At 41.0% G+C, this 19769-nt stretch overlaps 1 long non-coding RNA gene across 4 annotated transcripts; it reads right to left on the bottom strand.

The window, feature by feature from the left end:
* Positions 1-720: 720 nt before the first annotated feature.
* LOC136209485 (uncharacterized) lies at positions 721-6193 on the bottom strand. 4 transcript variants are annotated; one of them, XR_010677548.1, is made up of 9 exons: positions 5808-6193; positions 5471-5644; positions 5244-5305; positions 3588-3687; positions 2929-3470; positions 2702-2831; positions 2440-2567; positions 2070-2120; positions 721-953 (listed from the first exon to the last, which is right to left on the bottom strand). It is a non-coding gene; the product is annotated as an uncharacterized lncRNA (long non-coding RNA). The 4 variants fall into 4 exon arrangements; XR_010677549.1 differs by having other exon boundaries at positions 3588-3683; positions 5471-6193; XR_010677547.1 differs by having other exon boundaries at positions 722-953; positions 5471-6192.
* Between the last annotated feature and the right edge of the window lie 13576 nt (positions 6194-19769).

Here is a 19769-nt window from a genome sequence, read left to right as displayed (position 1 = left end):
CAAACCAAATAGTGTTTTTTGCATTCTTTTAATTCAACATATAACAGTATATATGTTTATAAGAATTTAAAATTTTGATATATATATATACACACACACACAAAGGTATAATAATAGAAATTTCAACATTTTAAACCAAATTAAGTTGAAGATGGTGAAAGTCACTACAAGAAATTCGGTCTATAACGAGAGTTAATCTCATTGTTGATTATATAAATACCCTCGTGACGTTTGATGTTAAAGGTATTAGCGACAGTAAACTGTGTCCCGTCGTTAAAACTAAACAATGATTGTACGTAGGTCATCGTTGCTACTCAATAATTAGGACAGTAATGACCGTCGTCATTAACTGATTTCACCGTCGTTACTAAGACATTTTAATGAGCGAATAAACGATCATTATTTACATAATTCACTGTCGCTATTATGATATTTTAATGAGTGAATAAACGATCGTTCTTTCTATTCTTCACTGTCGTTACTATTAAATTTTAATGAGTGAATAAATAGTCATTATTTCTATAATTCACCATCATTATTAATACATTTTAATTAGTGAATGGATGATCCTTATTTTCATATTATATCGTCATTAGAAATTATATTTAAGATTATATCTGATCATTATTTCATTAATATACTAACACTAAAAATTATTTAAACATTTAATACAATAAAAGACAAATTCGATAATTGAAACATATATATAATAAATTCACTAAAAAATAAACCAATTCGTCTTTTTAATAAATTTGAGAACAAAAGTACATTGATATAAAGCGAAATATTGGTTCTGGTCCTTTTTATAATAACAAAAGAATTCAATTTGTTCGTCCATAACATGATATGAAATCGAGGCATAGTCATTCTCCATGATGCATGTAAAGCTACTTCAACAAAATTATTTCAAATCTCATCTCAGAAGAGCAATCCAGTAGAACAATTCTCTTTCACTGTTCCATATGCAAAGACAAATAATTAGGACAAGGATATACTAGAAAAGAAGAAGAAAAGATTTCTATATGTACAAACTAATTCTTAATTGTTTAGAATGTTCATATTGTTTTGGATGGGTTTCTTTGTGATGATTATATAATAATCATACAAGAAACAAGAAGTCCAAGACTAAATATATGTAACAAGAATTAGCCAAAAACTGTGCATTATTCCGAATAGGATAAAAATTTGTGCATTACTTTGACAAGCAACAAAGAGAGAAATGCCCAAAAAATTAGATGTGAACAAGACTGATAAAAGTGGATAAGAAATAAATGAGTGCAGCAAGTGTGGTTTGTAAAAGTTCAATTTTCAATTTCTTGTGTAAATCAACTAAGAGAAATCGCAATTCATATTGCAGCAAAGCATAAAAAAAAACAGATAAGCAATTTGCATCACACAATACATTTAGGCTTCATAGAGTTTTAGTGACTTGGAAAACCATAGAGAGCTTCGAATATTAGACATCTTTTAATCATCAGTTTTAATTTACATATATACCAAATTTCCAAAATCATGTAACTTAAATTGCTTAAACTGTCCCAAATGAAATATATCCATCCCTTTTCTATAAATAATATTCTAGCTAATAATTACAACAAAACATACGACTATTCTGATCTTTGAAGTTGTTTATTTGGTTATTCGTCTTATGTATTTGGTGTAATTTGGTTAATCATTACAAAATACAACTAACGCAGATATGAAGGCTAGTGGAAGCTCTTCACTGGTTCTGGTCAGTGAAGCATGTTACTGAAAAAAGACTTATTGAGCCACATCGTTGATTTTTAAAGATTAGTAGAAGCTCTTCATAGCTACAAGGAATTCATAACTAAAACTAAGGTGCTCTCAGTGAAAAGAAAACTAAAGTAGGATGCTATTTTGAGAACCAAGATTTTTCTTTTTTAAGAAACAGAGCACATATGACTTAAAATATATATTTGAAATATGTCCCTCATTTGGTTGAAGTCTCATGACGCCATTAGGCAAGTTCAAATTTCTGAATAATGAGGCTAATGCGCTATATATTAATTTAAGCTGTTTTTTAATACTAGCACTGTCCAAAAGCTTACCAGTAGGATATGACACAGAGCTACCAGATAATATGCAGCATGAGGTCCAACCTTGGTAAGAGTAAAAAAAAGACAATAAAAAAAAACAAGTTAGGCATATAGGAAGTCACATAACTGACGCTAAGAAGTCCTATGTTAGTAAGAGAAGGTTGAAAAAACACTTATATAAGCAGACATTTTTGGGTAGGTGTCTAAGAAGATTACTAAAGTAGCTTCGATCCAAAATTTTGCATTTCCTATTCTTTTGATTTCCTAGCTTCATTATATAACAACATTGCTATAGGGAATTTGAGTGACAGAGACCTGAAAATTCTTGTACGAAGACGTGAAGGTCATGCAGTAAATTAATTTGTTTTTATTTAAATAATACCTTGAGGACTGCTACAACTGTGCTTGGAGGCTTAGAAGCATCCGGTAACTGGAACACTACATTATGTCTGTCTGGATCAAATGGCTCATTACTTGATCAAACTTCTCTATTCTAAGTTTCCTAAATATCTGAAATCCACATCATAAAATTGTATCAACAACAAATTAATATAAAGAAAATGTCTCCTCCCAAGCACCTCCAAATGCACAAGGTCAGTAATTTGTCACCTAGTATGATTAAGGAAGCAATAACATATACTTACCTCCACAAGCTGCTTTTCAGTCATTTCAACTCCTTCCAAAAGTGTCAATGGAACTTGCCTAGTTGAGTCAATGGATGGGTTGATTTTTGAATAACTTCCTTTGACAACTGAAGAAGCTCTTCCCAAAGTTCTGCACCAAATTCATTGAAGATATGCTGTGTCAATTTTGCAAAAAACAGAATAACAAAAGAATTGTACAATGCAATCTGAGAACAAAATCAACCAACCATTGTCTTCTTTAAATAAATTCAAACAAAATAGAAGGCGATCATTGTTAGAAAGAAGCAGGTGCTACACAAACATGTATGGCAAAATTCTTTGAATTTTCTACTTCTTGTTTTGTCGTGTCCATGACATTCTCCATTTCTGTATATGGATAACTTTGTCCTGCATTTTCTCAAGTTGTTTGTGTTTTAACTTCAGAAGCTCTTCCTTTTCTTTGAGAAGCTTCACCAAATCATCCATGAAAGATCACCTTCATGCTATTCTCCTTCTTTTGACAGATTAAGACATATTTGGTTGAGATACAGGGTCTAAGCCTGATTCCATTGGTCTCTCCAAAAGCTAAATCTTCTGTTTGGTCAGAAGGCTTATCATCTCCACTAGTTTTCTCTGGTGCAGCATTTGCTGAAGCATCATCACCCTCTAAAGTTTTCCCCTGATCCTTCGCACTTTGTTCAGGGGATGTAGATGAAGTAAATCGAAATCATTGAAAAGGGTAGAAAGTGAAGGCTGAATGATGCAACGAGGATACATGGCTGCCAAGAAACTAAAGAGGACAAATATTTTTCACCCAATATTTTGTGTTAGAAATTTAGAAAATAAGGAAAATAAAAACACCAACTATTCACAATTTCTTCACTTGCAATAAGAAGTTCAACAATACCTGGACCAATTATATGCAACGTTTCCTTCTAATAGTAAGCCTTCCTTTCCAGTATCGAAAGTTGCTTTCTCCAAATGACTTATGTTTATTGATGACCTAGCTGATGTGACAATCATCAGTATTGATAACCAATCCTTATGAAATTCCTACTTGATGACAAGTTTCAACGCAATGGCTAACATGCTCATAATAAAAAGTAAATAGTAAAAATAATAAGAATAAAGATGAGCTTTCACTTAATTTATCACTAATTTCAGCAACTGATAAGTTCTTAAATAAGCAAACTCGCCAACTCAACTTTTGCTTCTATAAGAGCAATAGTAACTAGACAACTATTGAGGGAAAAAAAACTAATATGAATCTAAAAATTAAAATTTCACCGTGGAGTCATTTTGGACATATTTAGGCAATGCAAGCAAACATCCAACCCCAAAGTGGACTCCAGCAAAAATAAAGAAACCATGAACCAAAATAAAAAAGCAAAAAGCACATCTTCACCTAACACTTAGTAATCAACTTTGTATGAGAAATTCTTGTTATAAAAAGAATCATTAATTAATACCATCCTAATTTGTTTGATTGAAATCCATCAAACTTTATGAATCATATCCAACAAAGAACCATCATCCATCTACAATACAAAAACATCATAGCAGAAATGAGTTCACATTAAAGTCAAATTGCAATTACCACATTCGTAAATGCGACAATAAGAGGTTCAATCACAAAAATTAGGATTATGAGTGGCATCTTTAAATCCCAAATTAACTGAAAATAAGTTTTAGCAAATCTTGGATAAAAAGTAGACATGTGAAACAAGCCCATGAGGAAATAATACATATCCAACAACTAGAAGGCAGAGTTAAAAGGTACAAATGAGACATATTCAATATTTTCCAGTGTTCTAAAATCATGTAGATTGAATAACATGTCACTAACTATCACAGTTCATTGTGTATTGAGCTATGTAAATACTTAGAATTATCGTTTACCAGAAAGAGCTATATTGAAACCCTCAGACAAGCTTTATAACACCACATTTAATTGAGTTCTAGTTAAGTAGCCTCCAGAGTGGTTGTCCATAGTCAAATTGCCTTCAAAACAATTATTACAATATACTTGATATACCTCAATCAACTTCTGAAACGCCTTCTTCCTAACATAAGTTGGACAACCTAATTTTTCCATGAAGAATGGGATAAACATGTATCCCAATAATTGAACTAAAAGTATACAAAACTCTGAAAGAAAAAACATACCCTATTATCCCAATGTCTTATGTATACTAGCTTCTGATACAAGTTCAGGCAAAAAAAATCATGTTAAACCTGACAAGGTACAAAGTTTTTGTGGTTCTTTTAATAATTTTAGCAATGGTACTCTGGCCTTTTAAGTGCTACGGAACAGAACTCTCTTTCACTGTTCCCTCACAAACATGTAAATAAAACCATAAGCAAAATAAATCACACTAATAATAGTTTCTCAAGTAAAGGCTTCAAAGTAAAACAACCATAGAGGATCAAATTCTTTGACAAACAATCTATGCAGAACAAACATGAATGACAACCAATGGACATCGAGCTAAATACTCATAGAATTATGCTCAAAATAGAGTACAAAAGCAGTCAGTGTAAACCTAACAAATAATCAAATTACCTGAGTGACATGAATGTCGGCTTCAACTGATTTCTTGTGCTTTAACACTGATTCTTACAGACCTGCAAAAAGCACCGAACTAGCTCACTAATGCGACTCCAGATAAGAAATTTCAGCATAGGTTCGGTACAAGAGGAATCCTTCTTAGACTCCACTGAAGGGTAACTATGTCAATCTACAAAAATTCATAAACCTACTTCTTTTCTATGAGTGATTCTGGTACTTACTCGACGTTTCAAAATGAAGCCTTTCAGTAGTGCCTTCCTTAAAAGGAATTTCCCTGTAAAATCAACGGATAGATCTGGCTCAAAGGTAGGCCGGTGTGAACTGGCGAAGAGGGTCGTATCAGAGTTCTTATGAATAAGCAAGTTGAAATGCCATTCCCACTACTCAATCTGACCCTGAAAGAGGAGGTGAGAAAACTCAGTCGCGCGCCGGGCCGAATGGTTTCCAGTATCGATTAGCTTTTCCTATAGTTGGTATAAATCTAAAGATTCACAGCTCTCCAAAGGTTAAAAGAAAAAGGTAATGTCTAGAGTTTCCTAACAGGGGATTCTACCACACCTTCTTCAATTGCAAAGAGCTGGAGCAATTCCATTATTATCGCAGACCACCTGTTCCTGTTCAGAAGCGATCTTCTTTTATGCCAGACAATGGCTCTAGTAAATGGCAAATACCTCTTTCTTTTGAATGAAAGTCCAGTCGATAAAGGAGTTGCGGGCGGTGGGTGGAGATGGTAATGACGTGGCTGTCGTTGTCGGTGGAATCCTTCATGTAGGAGGCAAGGTCTAAGGGATTGAACAATTGATAAAAGGGATAAGGAATTAAACAATTGTTAAGAAACCAAACGGTTTTGGGATGGCAAATTTCATTAGCGCCAATGAATTTAGGGTTTGAAAGGGTTTGGGGTTTCCAGGGGCTCCTTATCTTAGATGAGCGGGAATAATTTCAACAAGGGGAATATTAATTCTGATTACCGCTAAGCCGGAGTTTGGAGGTTAATGGAGGTGAGAGTTAAAGGAGGTAATGGAAAGGGAAGGGAAGTGATGGAAAGGAAAGTTAAAAATGGGTGTTGTTAAACCCAGTCCCAAATTCCCACCCCTAGCCCCGTGAAAGGACGAAAATGCCCTTTCATGGGTTTTGGGGAGGGAAATTTATATTTTTTTTTTGCCAATCCGACACGCGAGCATGTGGCCATCACGCCTCACCGCGGGGTCGGGCGTATAGATATCACGCCTCACCGCGTGGTCGGACGTGATAGCCAACTGCCCGACCACACGCCTCACTTGCGGTGAGGCGTGGGGCTATCACGCCCTACCACACGGTGAGGCGTGATATCTATTCGCCCGACCACGCGGTGAGGCGTGATATCTATACGCCCGACCACGCGGTGAGGCGTGATGGCCACACGCCCGCGTGTCGGATTGGCAAAAAAAATAGCTTTTTAACCCCGTAAATAGGTCGTTAAACCCGTAACTACAGAATTGTACTTGAAACCTAAAAATACCATACAATTTAGTCCTAAAATCAGTAAAAATAATATAAGTTAATTAATAAATATTATTAATCACAACATATAAAACTAATATAATCTAGTCCAAGCCTCTCTCCTTTCAGCGTATAGATTCTCCAAGTGACGAACACTCGGATGACAATATAAACGCCATTGGGTGGCAATGGGCGGCACTGGAAACGTAGGATGTAAATAAAGACGTATGTAGTGATGATAACTCCCCAAATGACAAATCACAATCTCTCGCTCTGGTGGTCTTCCATCGTCCGAACGCATCGGCAGTATAGTGCAACATCCTAACTGTTGTGTAGTAAAGAGGAATATTACTGCGTTCAATACAGATGCAGCAGCATATAAGTCATCCGGACTCACCATCCAGTGGGACTCACCACAACCCGCTCCTGCCCATTTAATACGTGTGAGGGCAGCATCAAATCTGTTCCCGTACACTAGCGCATACAGATCACGGTTTGCCCGCATCTCAATCTCTATGAGCACTCTCATCAGCTTCCACTCCTCTTGGTTATAGGTGATGGCATCGGCTAAAACACAAAATCCACAGTTACCATCTGCTACAACATCATGGAATCCAGTAATAAATGGTACGATGAGACCTTGAACCCGATGTAAATGGTGGTAACCGGCGGTATCCGCATCAAATCCGACTGAAAATATTAATATATGAAATTCATCAATAAAAATATATTTACTTTAACTTCAACATATATATTAATGAAATAAAATATACCCGGCATCTGGCTGTTATGCACAGATGAGGATGAGGAACGGCCTCGACTATGACTACTCCTCGAACCTGATGACCGTGCTCGACCTCGTTGACTGTACTCCCATGCACTCGGATTTCGTTTCGTCGATGAATTTCCCTTTTGTCTACCCCTAACAGTGTCTTTGACCTCAGGTTCTTTAAAGCCACTCTGTTCCGGGTTTATCTGATCATGAATGTACATCGATATGCTACGCACCACTAAAGGATCTAATTTTTCAACCTTTTCCACAAGAGATTGAAAAAATCGGTGATCCTCAGACCCGTCAGCATATACTGGAGCAGTAACTGGTATGTCACTCAACCCTTCAAACGCAAGAGATCTCCAAAAAGGATGGATGCGGTCAACACGGACCGATTCATCTGTGTCAATATATGTTTTAAGCTCACATGCACACGGAATGTCATGAGTCATGGGCAACACGCATCCGCGTTCACTTACCACATCCATACTCAATCCGTGCATCCGCTTGAGCTCAGCATTTAGTACAGCCAAACAGTAATGTGAAACGTGTAAGTCGAGATACATGAAAGGTGCTGCACAGTGATTCACCGCAGATCTTCTTCTCGAGTCCTCGAGTGAGTATCTGATTATATACAGTGAAGGATTACAAAACTAATGTATTAAATTTTAAAAGATTAAAGCAAATAACAGAATAAATGTCTTACTTGATCGCCTCGATCTGAGCCTCAATGTCATTGTGCACCTTCGCCCACACTGTATCGAGTGCACCAGTAGATGAATTCAACCACTATTTCAACTGTGCATGTGAACTCTCCACTCGACAGGTTGTGGTGTTTCCTAAGTGCAACACCTTGTTCGTCCATGCTCGACAAAACTTCTCTTTATGCACTAGCCATGTGGTCTCCACGTACTCTATCACATGAGGCCAGTTGGCAGTAGTATTCTTCATGGCTACCACTGCCGCCTCATATTCGGCTACTGTCGGGGCTTCAATTATACGTTTCCATTTGGAATTCTTAAAAATTTCACCAAACCTCTTCATTCCACTCAACTTGCCTACTCTATCCTCCACATCTTTATTAATATGCCATGTGCACAATAAATGATGACTATGAGGAAATACCTCACGAACCGACCACATCAGTCCTAACTCCCGGTCTGTAGCAATGGCTGTCGGATGCACATCAGGTTGGAGCAAAAGCTTCAATTTTTGTAACACCCATATATAACTACCCTCAGTTTCATCCTTCATGATTGCATAGGCGATCAAGAAGTTTTTGTTTGAAGGCATCATTCCAATGATTTCAAAGAATGGTATCTTATACTTGTTTGTTTTATATGTTGAATCCATACCAACAAACAAGTAATAAGATCGGAACAGTGTGATCGATGTTGGATGTGCCATAAATAAGTGAGTCACAACATTGCTACCCGGCACCGTTTGCGTCTAATGTATATACTCCTTATCTATAGCAAGCCGATAAAACTGACCGATTACATCCCGACCCTCAAAGCTCTCAGTCTTGATTTTCTCCCTGTAATTATAGATATGTCTTTGTGTCGGGCAATCCTCCGGATGTTTTTCTTTGATTGCAGCAAAAATAGCACAAGGCTTAGCTTGAGCTGAACTCATTTCACGAACAAGTTTTTTGGAAGCCGGGCTTAGTCCGCTCATCTGTCTGTAGCCCTGACCATATACAGCCAACTAATGACAGTGCTGTCCTCTATCTCCAGGAATCCCATTCACCACCCAACCACCCAATTCAGCGATTTCCATAACCTTTATCTGGAATTTGCAACCACAATACTTTGTTTTTGTATTCTTCCGTAGTATAACATCCATATCCTTTTTCCTTTTATAATTCTTAACACCACGAGCACATTTAACCAATATCCACTTTGACTTGCGCCCCGTCTTGTGCGATGCTGTGGTTAACTCGAACCCGATCCCAATTGCCGTCTGTTTTGCCCAGTTAACAGCTTCATGATATGTTTGAAACGTTTGTTTGGGAAAAAACTACGAACTGTAATCTATGTCGTTTCCGTCAAATTCTTCCCACGAAACCTCCTGAAAATGATAAATAATGAACATTACATTCCAAAACGTGACATTTCTACAGCGTTTCGGTGTCTAAACCCGAAAACAGCCACAAATATGCTCGGGAGTGTGAGCATCACGCCTCACCATGTGGTGGGGCGTATGAGTATCACGCCCAACCATGCGGTGGGGCGTGTGAGCATCACGCCTCAGCATGTGGTGGGGCGTATGAACATCACGTCCCACCTCATGGTGGGGCATGTGGCTATCACGCCTCACCATGTGGTGGGGCGTGATACTCATACGCCCCACCACATGGTGAGGCGTGATGCTCACACGCCCGAGTGCCGAACCAGATTTTTTTTTAATTCAAATTACAGAAATGAAATGAAGTTCAATCGGGAAAATACCTCGACTTCAGACACAGCATCACTCCCGTCTCCTCCCGGTGATAACGGATTGCCTTCCATCAAACGTGTTGTCTTTGATTCGGATGAAAATGTATTTGGGAGACTTTGAGAGAGTTTGGGAGGGATTGGAATTTTCAGTTTTTGGTTAAAGGGCGGTTACGTCTTTTTCCGGGGCTGGAAGTGTGAAATTGGGGCTGGGTTTAGTAACCCACTTAAAAATTAACCTTGTTTGGGAGTTTATAGGATGTAAATGAGGTTAAATGTTTAACCTTGTTTGGGAGTTTAAATATGGAGGGGAAGGAAGGTTAAATTTACTCTGCAAAGACAAGAAATTTTTAAAAAGTTTACGTTACACCCATTAACCTCCAATTTGGAGGTTAGAGGAAGTAAACATTTAACCCCATTAACCTCCATTTACTCTCAAATAATAACTCCCAAACAAGGTTAACTTAATACTTAACCTTCCATTACTCCCATTTACTCTCATTAACCTCCTCCCAAACAAGGGCTAAAGAAAAGAATATGATAAAAAGGTTTTAAATTTTTTTAATGTACATATGCAGCCAAATTTTTTTTTTTTTTTTGAAATAGGATAACTGTATTATTCAAAGGTGGATAAAGTCATTACAAACAGAGCTCCACACGATTTCCGGGCAATCTCCCAAAAAAGAAACCGGTGACTGTAATTCCTTAGCCCATCTAGCTAAATTATGCGCTACCTGGTTCCCTTCCCGATACACAAAATGGAAGGAACATAACTCAAATGATTGTGATAGGTTAATCACATCTCTAAATAAGAAAAATAACTTTGAAAGAGGGGGGTCGTCGTTTTGTAGTATGTCAATCACGCTTTTCGCATCCGATTCAATCCAGATCCATCTTTCATTGAAGTGCTTTGCGAGGCAAAAAATTTCCCAGATGGCCATCAGTTCTGCTACTGCTACTGAGGAGCATGGTTTCAGTGGGAGTCCAGCAGAGAAGCGTATGTTACCTATGGAATTTCGAGCCACCACTCCGGCCCTAGCGGGTAGGTCATGGCCTTCCCACGAGGCATCACAATTAATTTTTGTAATGCCATCGGGAGGGGAACACCATCCCTTTTTAGGGTCAAGGAGCGGCTTATCGAAATGCGAGATAGGCATGAGGAGATTCGCACTTAGCCATTCGGATTGAAAACTTTTTACCTTTGATAAGAGCATCTCCGGTTCGATAGTGGTTCCCTCATAAACTAGCAGGTTGCGTTTGTACCAAATCCAATATAGTAGCAGCAGGCCGTAATTACGTTCTGAGCTGGTCGAGGTATGCCAACATTCTACCATCCAGCTTCGTGGACTGTCTGCTCGTATCTGATCCCAATGCATATGCATTTCATTTTTCCTCCATACTTGTCTAGCGAAACGGAAGTTGGCGAAGATGTGGTGCAAGTCTTCTTGTTCATCTCCGCACGCTAGGCAAGTATCAGCAATTGGGATTCCACGATGGCGAAGATTGCTACTGCAGGGTAGAAGGTTATTTGCTAGCCGCCATCCGAAATGGAGCACCTTAGGTGGACCTGATATATTCCATAAGGTTTTCCAGAAAAGAGCAGCATTAGATGTTGAAGCTGATGCATTGCCCTGATCCCGTCTGCACGATTCCGCCAAGTAATAGCATGTTCGTACTGAAAAACGGTCGTTGGTCGCAGGTCCCCAGTACATATCATCTTGAAAGCGCACGGGGCTGATGCGTATTTTGCCAATTTCTGCAGCATCTGAGTCAGAAAAACATTGATTAACCAAGTGAGTATTCCAATCCGTACCTGTATCGTTCAACAGCTCTTTGACAAGCACTGGGCGCTGGTCTAGACGGTAAACCAAAGGTCGTTTTGCATTAAGTGATGGTACCTACTTATCTTCCCAAATCCGAATCCTTTCTCTATCACCGACCCTCCATATAGTACCCACCTTTACCAAATCCTGCGCCGCCATTATACTCCGCCATAGGAAGCTAGCATTTGGTTTTAAACTTGCCTCGAGGATGGAATTCTGTGGAAAATACTTTGATTTTAGGACCATGTAGCATAAGGAGGATGTGTTTCGGTTTAATCTCCATACTTAAATGATTGTGATAGGTTAATCACATCTCTAAATAAGAAAAATAACTTTGAAAGAGGGGGGTCGTCGTTTTGTAGTATGTCAATCACGCTTTTCGCATCCGATTCAATCCAGATCCGTCTTTCATTGAAGTGCTTTGCGAGGCAAAAAATTTCCCAGATGGCCATCAGTTCTGCTACTGCTACTGAGGAGCATGGTTTTAGTGGGAGTCCAGCAGAGAAGCGTATGTTACCTATGGAATTTCGAGCCACCACTCCGGCCCTAGCGGGTAGGTCATGGCCTTCCCACGAGGCATCACAATTAATTTTTGTAATGCCATCGGGAGGGGAACACCATCCCTTTTTAGGGTCAAGGAGCGGCTTATCGAAATGCGAGATAGGCATGAGGAGATTCGCACTTAGCCATTCGGATTGAAAACTTTTTACCTTTGATAAGAGCATCTCCGGTTCGATAGTGGTTCCCTCATAAACTAGCAGGTTGCGTTTGTACCAAATCCAATATAGTAGCAGCAGGCCGTAATTACGTTCTGAGCTGGTCGAGGTATGCCAACATTCTACCATCCAGCTTCGTGGACTGTCTGCTCGTATCTGATCCCAATGCATATGCATTTCATTTTTCCTCCATACTTGTCTAGCGAAACGGAAGTTGGCGAAGATGTGGTGCAAGTCTTCTTGTTCATCTCCGCACGCTAGGCAAGTATCAGCAATTGGGATTCCACGATGGCGAAGATTGCTACTGCAGGGTAGAAGGTTATTTGCTAGCCGCCATCCGAAATGGAGCACCTTAGGTGGACCTGATATATTCCATAAGGTTTTCCAGAAAAGAGCAGCATTAGATGTTGAAGCTGATGCATTGCCCTGATCCCGTCTGCACGATTCCGCCAAGTAATAGCATGTTCGTACTGAAAAACGGTCGTTGGTCGCAGGTCCCCAGTACATATCATCTTGAAAGCGCACGGGGCTGATGCGTATTTTGCCAATTTCTGCAGCATCTGAGTCAGAAAAACATTGATTAACCAAGTGAGTATTCCAATCCGTACCTGTATCGTTCAACAGCTCTTTGACAAGCACTGGGCGCTGGTCTAGACGGTAAACCAAAGGTCGTTTTGCATTAAGTGATGGTACCTACTTATCTTCCCAAATCCGAATCCTTTCTCTATCACCGACCCTCCATATAGTACCCACCTTTACCAAATCCTGCGCCGCCATTATACTCCGCCATAGGAAGCTAGCATTTGGTTTTAAACTTGCCTCGAGGATGGAATTCTGTGGAAAATACTTTGATTTTAGGACCATGTAGCATAAGGAGGATGTGTTTCGGTTTAATCTCCATACTTAAATGATTGTGATAGGTTAATCACATCTCTAAATAAGAAAAATAACTTTGAAAGAGGGGGGTCGTCGTTTTGTAGTATGTCAATCACGCTTTTCGCATCCGATTCAATCCAGATCCGTCTTTCATTGAAGTGCTTTGCGAGGCAAAAAATTTCCCAGATGGCCATCAGTTCTGCTACTGCTACTGAGGAGCATGGTTTTAGTGGGAGTCCAGCAGAGAAGCGTATGTTACCTATGGAATTTCGAGCCACCACTCCGGCCCTAGCGGGTAGGTCATGGCCTTCCCACGAGGCATCACAATTAATTTTTGTAATGCCATCGGGAGGGGAACACCATCCCTTTTTAGGGTCAAGGAGCGGCTTATCGAAATGCGAGATAGGCATGAGGAGATTCGCACTTAGCCATTCGGATTGAAAACTTTTTACCTTTGATAAGAGCATCTCCGGTTCGATAGTGGTTCCCTCATAAACTAGCAGGTTGCGTTTGTACCAAATCCAATATAGTAGCAGCAGGTCGTAATTACGTTCTGAGCTGGTCGAGGTATGCCAACATTCTACCATCCAGCTTCGTGGACTGTCTGCTCGTATCTGATCCCAATGCATATGCATTTCATTTTTCCTCCATACTTGTCTAGCGAAACGGAAGTTGGCGAAGATGTGGTGCAAGTCTTCTTGTTCATCTCCGCACGCTAGGCAAGTATCAGCAATTGGGATTCCACGATGGCGAAGATTGCTACTGCAGGGTAGAAGGTTATTTGCTAGCCGCCATCCGAAATGGAGCACCTTAGGTGGACCTGATATATTCCATAAGGTTTTCCAGAAAAGAGCAGCATTAGATGTTGAAGCTGATGCATTGCCCTGATCCCGTCTGCACGATTCCGCCAAGTAATAGCATGTTCGTACTGAAAAACGGTCGTTGGTCGCAGGTCCCCAGTACATATCATCTTGAAAGCGCACGGGGCTGATGCGTATTTTGCCAATTTCTGCAGCATCTGAGTCAGAAAAACATTGATTAACCAAGTGAGTATTCCAATCCGTACCTGTATCGTTCAACAGCTCTTTGACAAGCACTGGGCGCTGGTCTAGACGGTAAACCAAAGGTCGTTTTGCATTAAGTGATGGTACCTACTTATCTTCCCAAATCCGAATCCTTTCTCTATCACCGACCCTCCATATAGTACCCACCTTTACCAAATCCTGCGCCGCCATTATACTCCGCCATAGGAAGCTAGCATTTGGTTTTAAACTTGCCTCGAGGATGGAATTTTGTGGAAAATACTTTGATTTTAGGACCATGTAGCATAAGGAGGATGTGTTTCGGTTTAATCTCCATACTTAAATGATTGTGATAGGTTAATCACATCTCTAAATAAGAAAAATAACTTTGAAAGAGGGGGGTCGTCGTTTTGTAGTATGTCAATCACGCTTTTCGCATCCGATTCAATCCAGATCCGTCTTTCATTGAAGTGCTTTGCGAGGCAAAAAAATTCCCAGATGGCCATCAGTTCTGCTACTGCTACTGAGGAGCATGGTTTTAGTGGGAGTCCAGCAGAGAAGCGTATGTTACCTATGGAATTTCGAGCCACCACTCCGGCCCTAGCGGGTAGGTCATGGCCTTCCCACGAGGCATCACAATTAATTTTTGTAATGCCATCGGGAGGGGAACACCATCCCTTTTTAGGGTCAAGGAGCGGCTTATCGAAATGCGAGATAGGCATGAGGAGATTCGCACTTAGCCATTCGGATTGAAAACTTTTTACCTTTGATAAGAGCATCTCCGGTTCGATAGTGGTTCCCTCATAAACTAGCAGGTTGCGTTTGTACCAAATCCAATATAGTAGCAGCAGGTCGTAATTACGTTCTGAGCTGGTCGAGGTATGCCAACATTCTACCATCCAGCTTCGTGGACTGTCTGCTCGTATCTGATCCCAATGCATATGCATTTCATTTTTCCTCCATACTTGTCTAGCGAAACGGAAGTTGGCGAAGATGTGGTGCAAGTCTTCTTGTTCATCTCCGCACGCTAGGCAAGTATCAGCAATTGGGATTCCACGATGGCGAAGATTGCTACTGCAGGGTAGAAGGTTATTTGCTAGCCGCCATCCGAAATGGAGCACCTTAGGTGGACCTGATATATTCCATAAGGTTTTCCAGAAAAGAGCAGCATTAGATGTTGAAGCTGATGCATTGCCCTGATCCCGTCTGCACGATTCCGCCAAGTAATAGCATGTTCGTACTGAAAAACGGTCGTTGGTCGCAGGTCCCCAGTACATATCATCTTGAAAGCGCACGGGGCTGATGCGTATTTTGCCAATTTCTGCAGCATCTGAGTCAGAAAAACATTGATTAACCAAGTGAGTATTCCAATCCGTACCTGTATCGTTCAACAGCTCTTTGACAAGCACTGGGCGCTGGTCTAGACGGTAAACCAAAGGTCGTTTTGCATTAAGTGATGGTACCTACTTATCTTCCCAAATCCGAATCCTTTCTCTATCACCGACCCTCCATATAGTACCCACCTTTACCAAATCCTGCGCCGCCATTATACTCCGCCATAGGAAGCTAGCATTTGGTTTTAAACTTGCCTCGAGGATGGAATTCTGTGGAAAATACTTTGATTTTAGGACCATGTAGCATAAGGAGGATGTGTTTCGGTTTAATCTCCATACTTAAATGATTGTGATAGGTTAATCACATCTCTAAATAAGAAAAATAACTTTGAAAGAGGGGGGTCGTCGTTTTGTAGTATGTCAATCACGCTTTTCGCATCCGATTCAATCCAGATCCGTCTTTCATTGAAGTGCTTTGCGAGGCAAAAAATTTCCCAGATGGCCATCAGTTCTGCTACTGCTACTGAGGAGCATGGTTTTAGTGGGAGTCCAGCAGAGAAGCGTATGTTACCTATGGAATTTCGAGCCACCACTCCGGCCCTAGCGGGTAGGTCATGGCCTTCCCACGAGGCATCACAATTAATTTTTGTAATGCCATCGGGAGGGGAACACCATCCCTTTTTAGGGTCAAGGAGCGGCTTATCGAAATGCGAGATAGGCATGAGGAGATTCGCACTTAGCCATTCGGATTGAAAACTTTTTACCTTTGATAAGAGCATCTCCGGTTCGATAGTGGTTCCCTCATAAACTAGCAGGTTGCGTTTGTACCAAATCCAATATAGTAGCAGCAGGTCGTAATTACGTTCTGAGCTGGTCGAGGTATGCCAACATTCTACCATCCAGCTTCGTGGACTGTCTGCTCGTATCTGATCCCAATGCATATGCATTTCATTTTTCCTCCATACTTGTCTAGCGAAACGGAAGTTGGCGAAGATGTGGTGCAAGTCTTCTTGTTCATCTCCGCACGCTAGGCAAGTATCAGCAATTGGGATTCCACGATGGCGAAGATTGCTACTGCAGGGTAGAAGGTTATTTGCTAGCCGCCATCCGAAATGGAGCACCTTAGGTGGACCTGATATATTCCATAAGGTTTTCCAGAAAAGAGCAGCATTAGATGTTGAAGCTGATGCATTGCCCTGATCCCGTCTGCACGATTCCGCCAAGTAATAGCATGTTCGTACTGAAAAACGGTCGTTGGTCGCAGGTCCCCAGTACATATCATCTTGAAAGCGCACGGGGCTGATGCGTATTTTGCCAATTTCTGCAGCATCTGAGTCAGAAAAACATTGATTAACCAAGTGAGTATTCCAATCCGTACCTGTATCGTTCAACAGCTCTTTGACAAGCACTGGGCGCTGGTCTAGACGGTAAACCAAAGGTCGTTTTGCATTAAGTGATGGTACCTACTTATCTTCCCAAATCCGAATCCTTTCTCTATCACCGACCCTCCATATAGTACCCACCTTTACCAAATCCTGCGCCGCCATTATACTCCGCCATAGGAAGCTAGCATTTGGTTTTAAACTTGCCTCGAGGATGGAATTTTGTGGAAAATACTTTGATTTTAGGACCATGTAGCATAAGGAGGATGTGTTTCGGTTTAATCTCCATACTTAAATGATTGTGATAGGTTAATCACATCTCTAAATAAGAAAAATAACTTTGAAAGAGGGGGGTCGTCGTTTTGTAGTATGTCAATCACGCTTTTCGCATCCGATTCAATCCAGATCCGTCTTTCATTGAAGTGCTTTGCGAGGCAAAAAAATTCCCAGATGGCCATCAGTTCTGCTACTGCTACTGAGGAGCATGGTTTTAGTGGGAGTCCAGCAGAGAAGCGTATGTTACCTATGGAATTTCGAGCCACCACTCCGGCCCTAGCGGGTAGGTCATGGCCTTCCCACGAGGCATCACAATTAATTTTTGTAATGCCATCGGGAGGGGAACACCATCCCTTTTTAGGGTCAAGGAGCGGCTTATCGAAATGCGAGATAGGCATGAGGAGATTCGCACTTAGCCATTCGGATTGAAAACTTTTTACCTTTGATAAGAGCATCTCCGGTTCGATAGTGGTTCCCTCATAAACTAGCAGGTTGCGTTTGTACCAAATCCAATATAGTAGCAGCAGGCCGTAATTACGTTCTGAGCTGGTCGAGGTATGCCAACATTCTACCATCCAGCTTCGTGGACTGTCTGCTCGTATCTGATCCCAATGCATATGCATTTCATTTTTCCTCCATACTTGTCTAGCGAAACGGAAGTTGGCGAAGATGTGGTGCAAGTCTTCTTGTTCATCTCCGCACGCTAGGCAAGTATCAGCAATTGGGATTCCACGATGGCGAAGATTGCTACTGCAGGGTAGAAGGTTATTTGCTAGCCGCCATCCGAAATGGAGCACCTTAGGTGGACCTGATATATTCCATAAGGTTTTCCAGAAAAGAGCAGCATTAGATGTTGAAGCTGATGCATTGCCCTGATCCCGTCTGCACGATTCCGCCAAGTAATAGCATGTTCGTACTGAAAAACGGTCGTTGGTCGCAGGTCCCCAGTACATATCATCTTGAAAGCGCACGGGGCTGATGCGTATTTTGCCAATTTCTGCAGCATCTGAGTCAGAAAAACATTGATTAACCAAGTGAGTATTCCAATCCGTACCTGTATCGTTCAACAGCTCTTTGACAAGCACTGGGCGCTGGTCTAGACGGTAAACCAAAGGTCGTTTTGCATTAAGTGATGGTACCTACTTATCTTCCCAAATCCGAATCCTTTCTCTATCACCGACCCTCCATATAGTACCCACCTTTACCAAATCCTGCGCCGCCATTATACTCCGCCATAGGAAGCTAGCATTTGGTTTTAAACTTGCCTCGAGGATGGAATTCTGTGGAAAATACTTTGATTTTAGGACCATGTAGCATAAGGAGGATGTGTTTCGGTTTAATCTCCATACTTAAATGATTGTGATAGGTTAATCACATCTCTAAATAAGAAAAATAACTTTGAAAGAGGGGGGTCGTCGTTTTGTAGTATGTCAATCACGCTTTTCGCATCCGATTCAATCCAGATCCGTCTTTCATTGAAGTGCTTTGCGAGGCAAAAAATTTCCCAGATGGCCATCAGTTCTGCTACTGCTACTGAGGAGCATGGTTTTAGTGGGAGTCCAGCAGAGAAGCGTATGTTACCTATGGAATTTTGAGCCACCACTCCGGCCCTAGCGGGTAGGTCATGGCCTTCCCACGAGGCATCACAATTAATTTTTGTAATGCCATCGGGAGGGGAACACCATCCCTTTTTAGGGTCAAGGAGCGGCTTATCGAAATGCGAGATAGGCATGAGGAGATTCGCACTTAGCCATTCGGATTGAAAACTTTTTACCTTTGATAAGAGCATCTCCGGTTCGATAGTGGTTCCCTCATAAACTAGCAGGTTGCGTTTGTACCAAATCCAATATAGTAGCAGCAGGCCGTAATTACGTTCTGAGCTGGTCGAGGTATGCCAACATTCTACCATCCAGCTTCGTGGACTGTCTGCTCGTATCTGATCCCAATGCATATGCATTTCATTTTTCCTCCATACTTGTCTAGCGAAACGGAAGTTGGCGAAGATGTGGTGCAAGTCTTCTTGTTCATCTCCGCACGCTAGGCAAGTATCAGCAATTGGGATTCCACGATGGCGAAGATTGCTACTGCAGGGTAGAAGGTTATTTGCTAGCCGCCATCCGAAATGGAGCACCTTAGGTGGACCTGATATATTCCATAAGGTTTTCCAGAAAAGAGCAGCATTAGATGTTGAAGCTGATGCATTGCCCTGATCCCGTCTGCACGATTCCGCCAAGTAATAGCATGTTCGTACTGAAAAACGGTCGTTGGTCGCAGGTCCCCAGTACATATCATCTTGAAAGCGCACGGGGCTGATGCGTATTTTGCCAATTTCTGCAGCATCTGAGTCAGAAAAACATTGATTAACCAAGTGAGTATTCCAATCCGTACCTGTATCGTTCAAC

The sequence above is a fragment of the Euphorbia lathyris genome, chromosome 10 (genome assembly GCF_963576675.1).
Source record: "Euphorbia lathyris chromosome 10, ddEupLath1.1, whole genome shotgun sequence".
Taxonomy (NCBI): domain Eukaryota; kingdom Viridiplantae; phylum Streptophyta; class Magnoliopsida; order Malpighiales; family Euphorbiaceae; genus Euphorbia; species Euphorbia lathyris.
The sequence above is the reverse complement of the archived record's forward strand: the minus strand, read 5'-3'. Positions and strand labels throughout refer to the sequence as shown.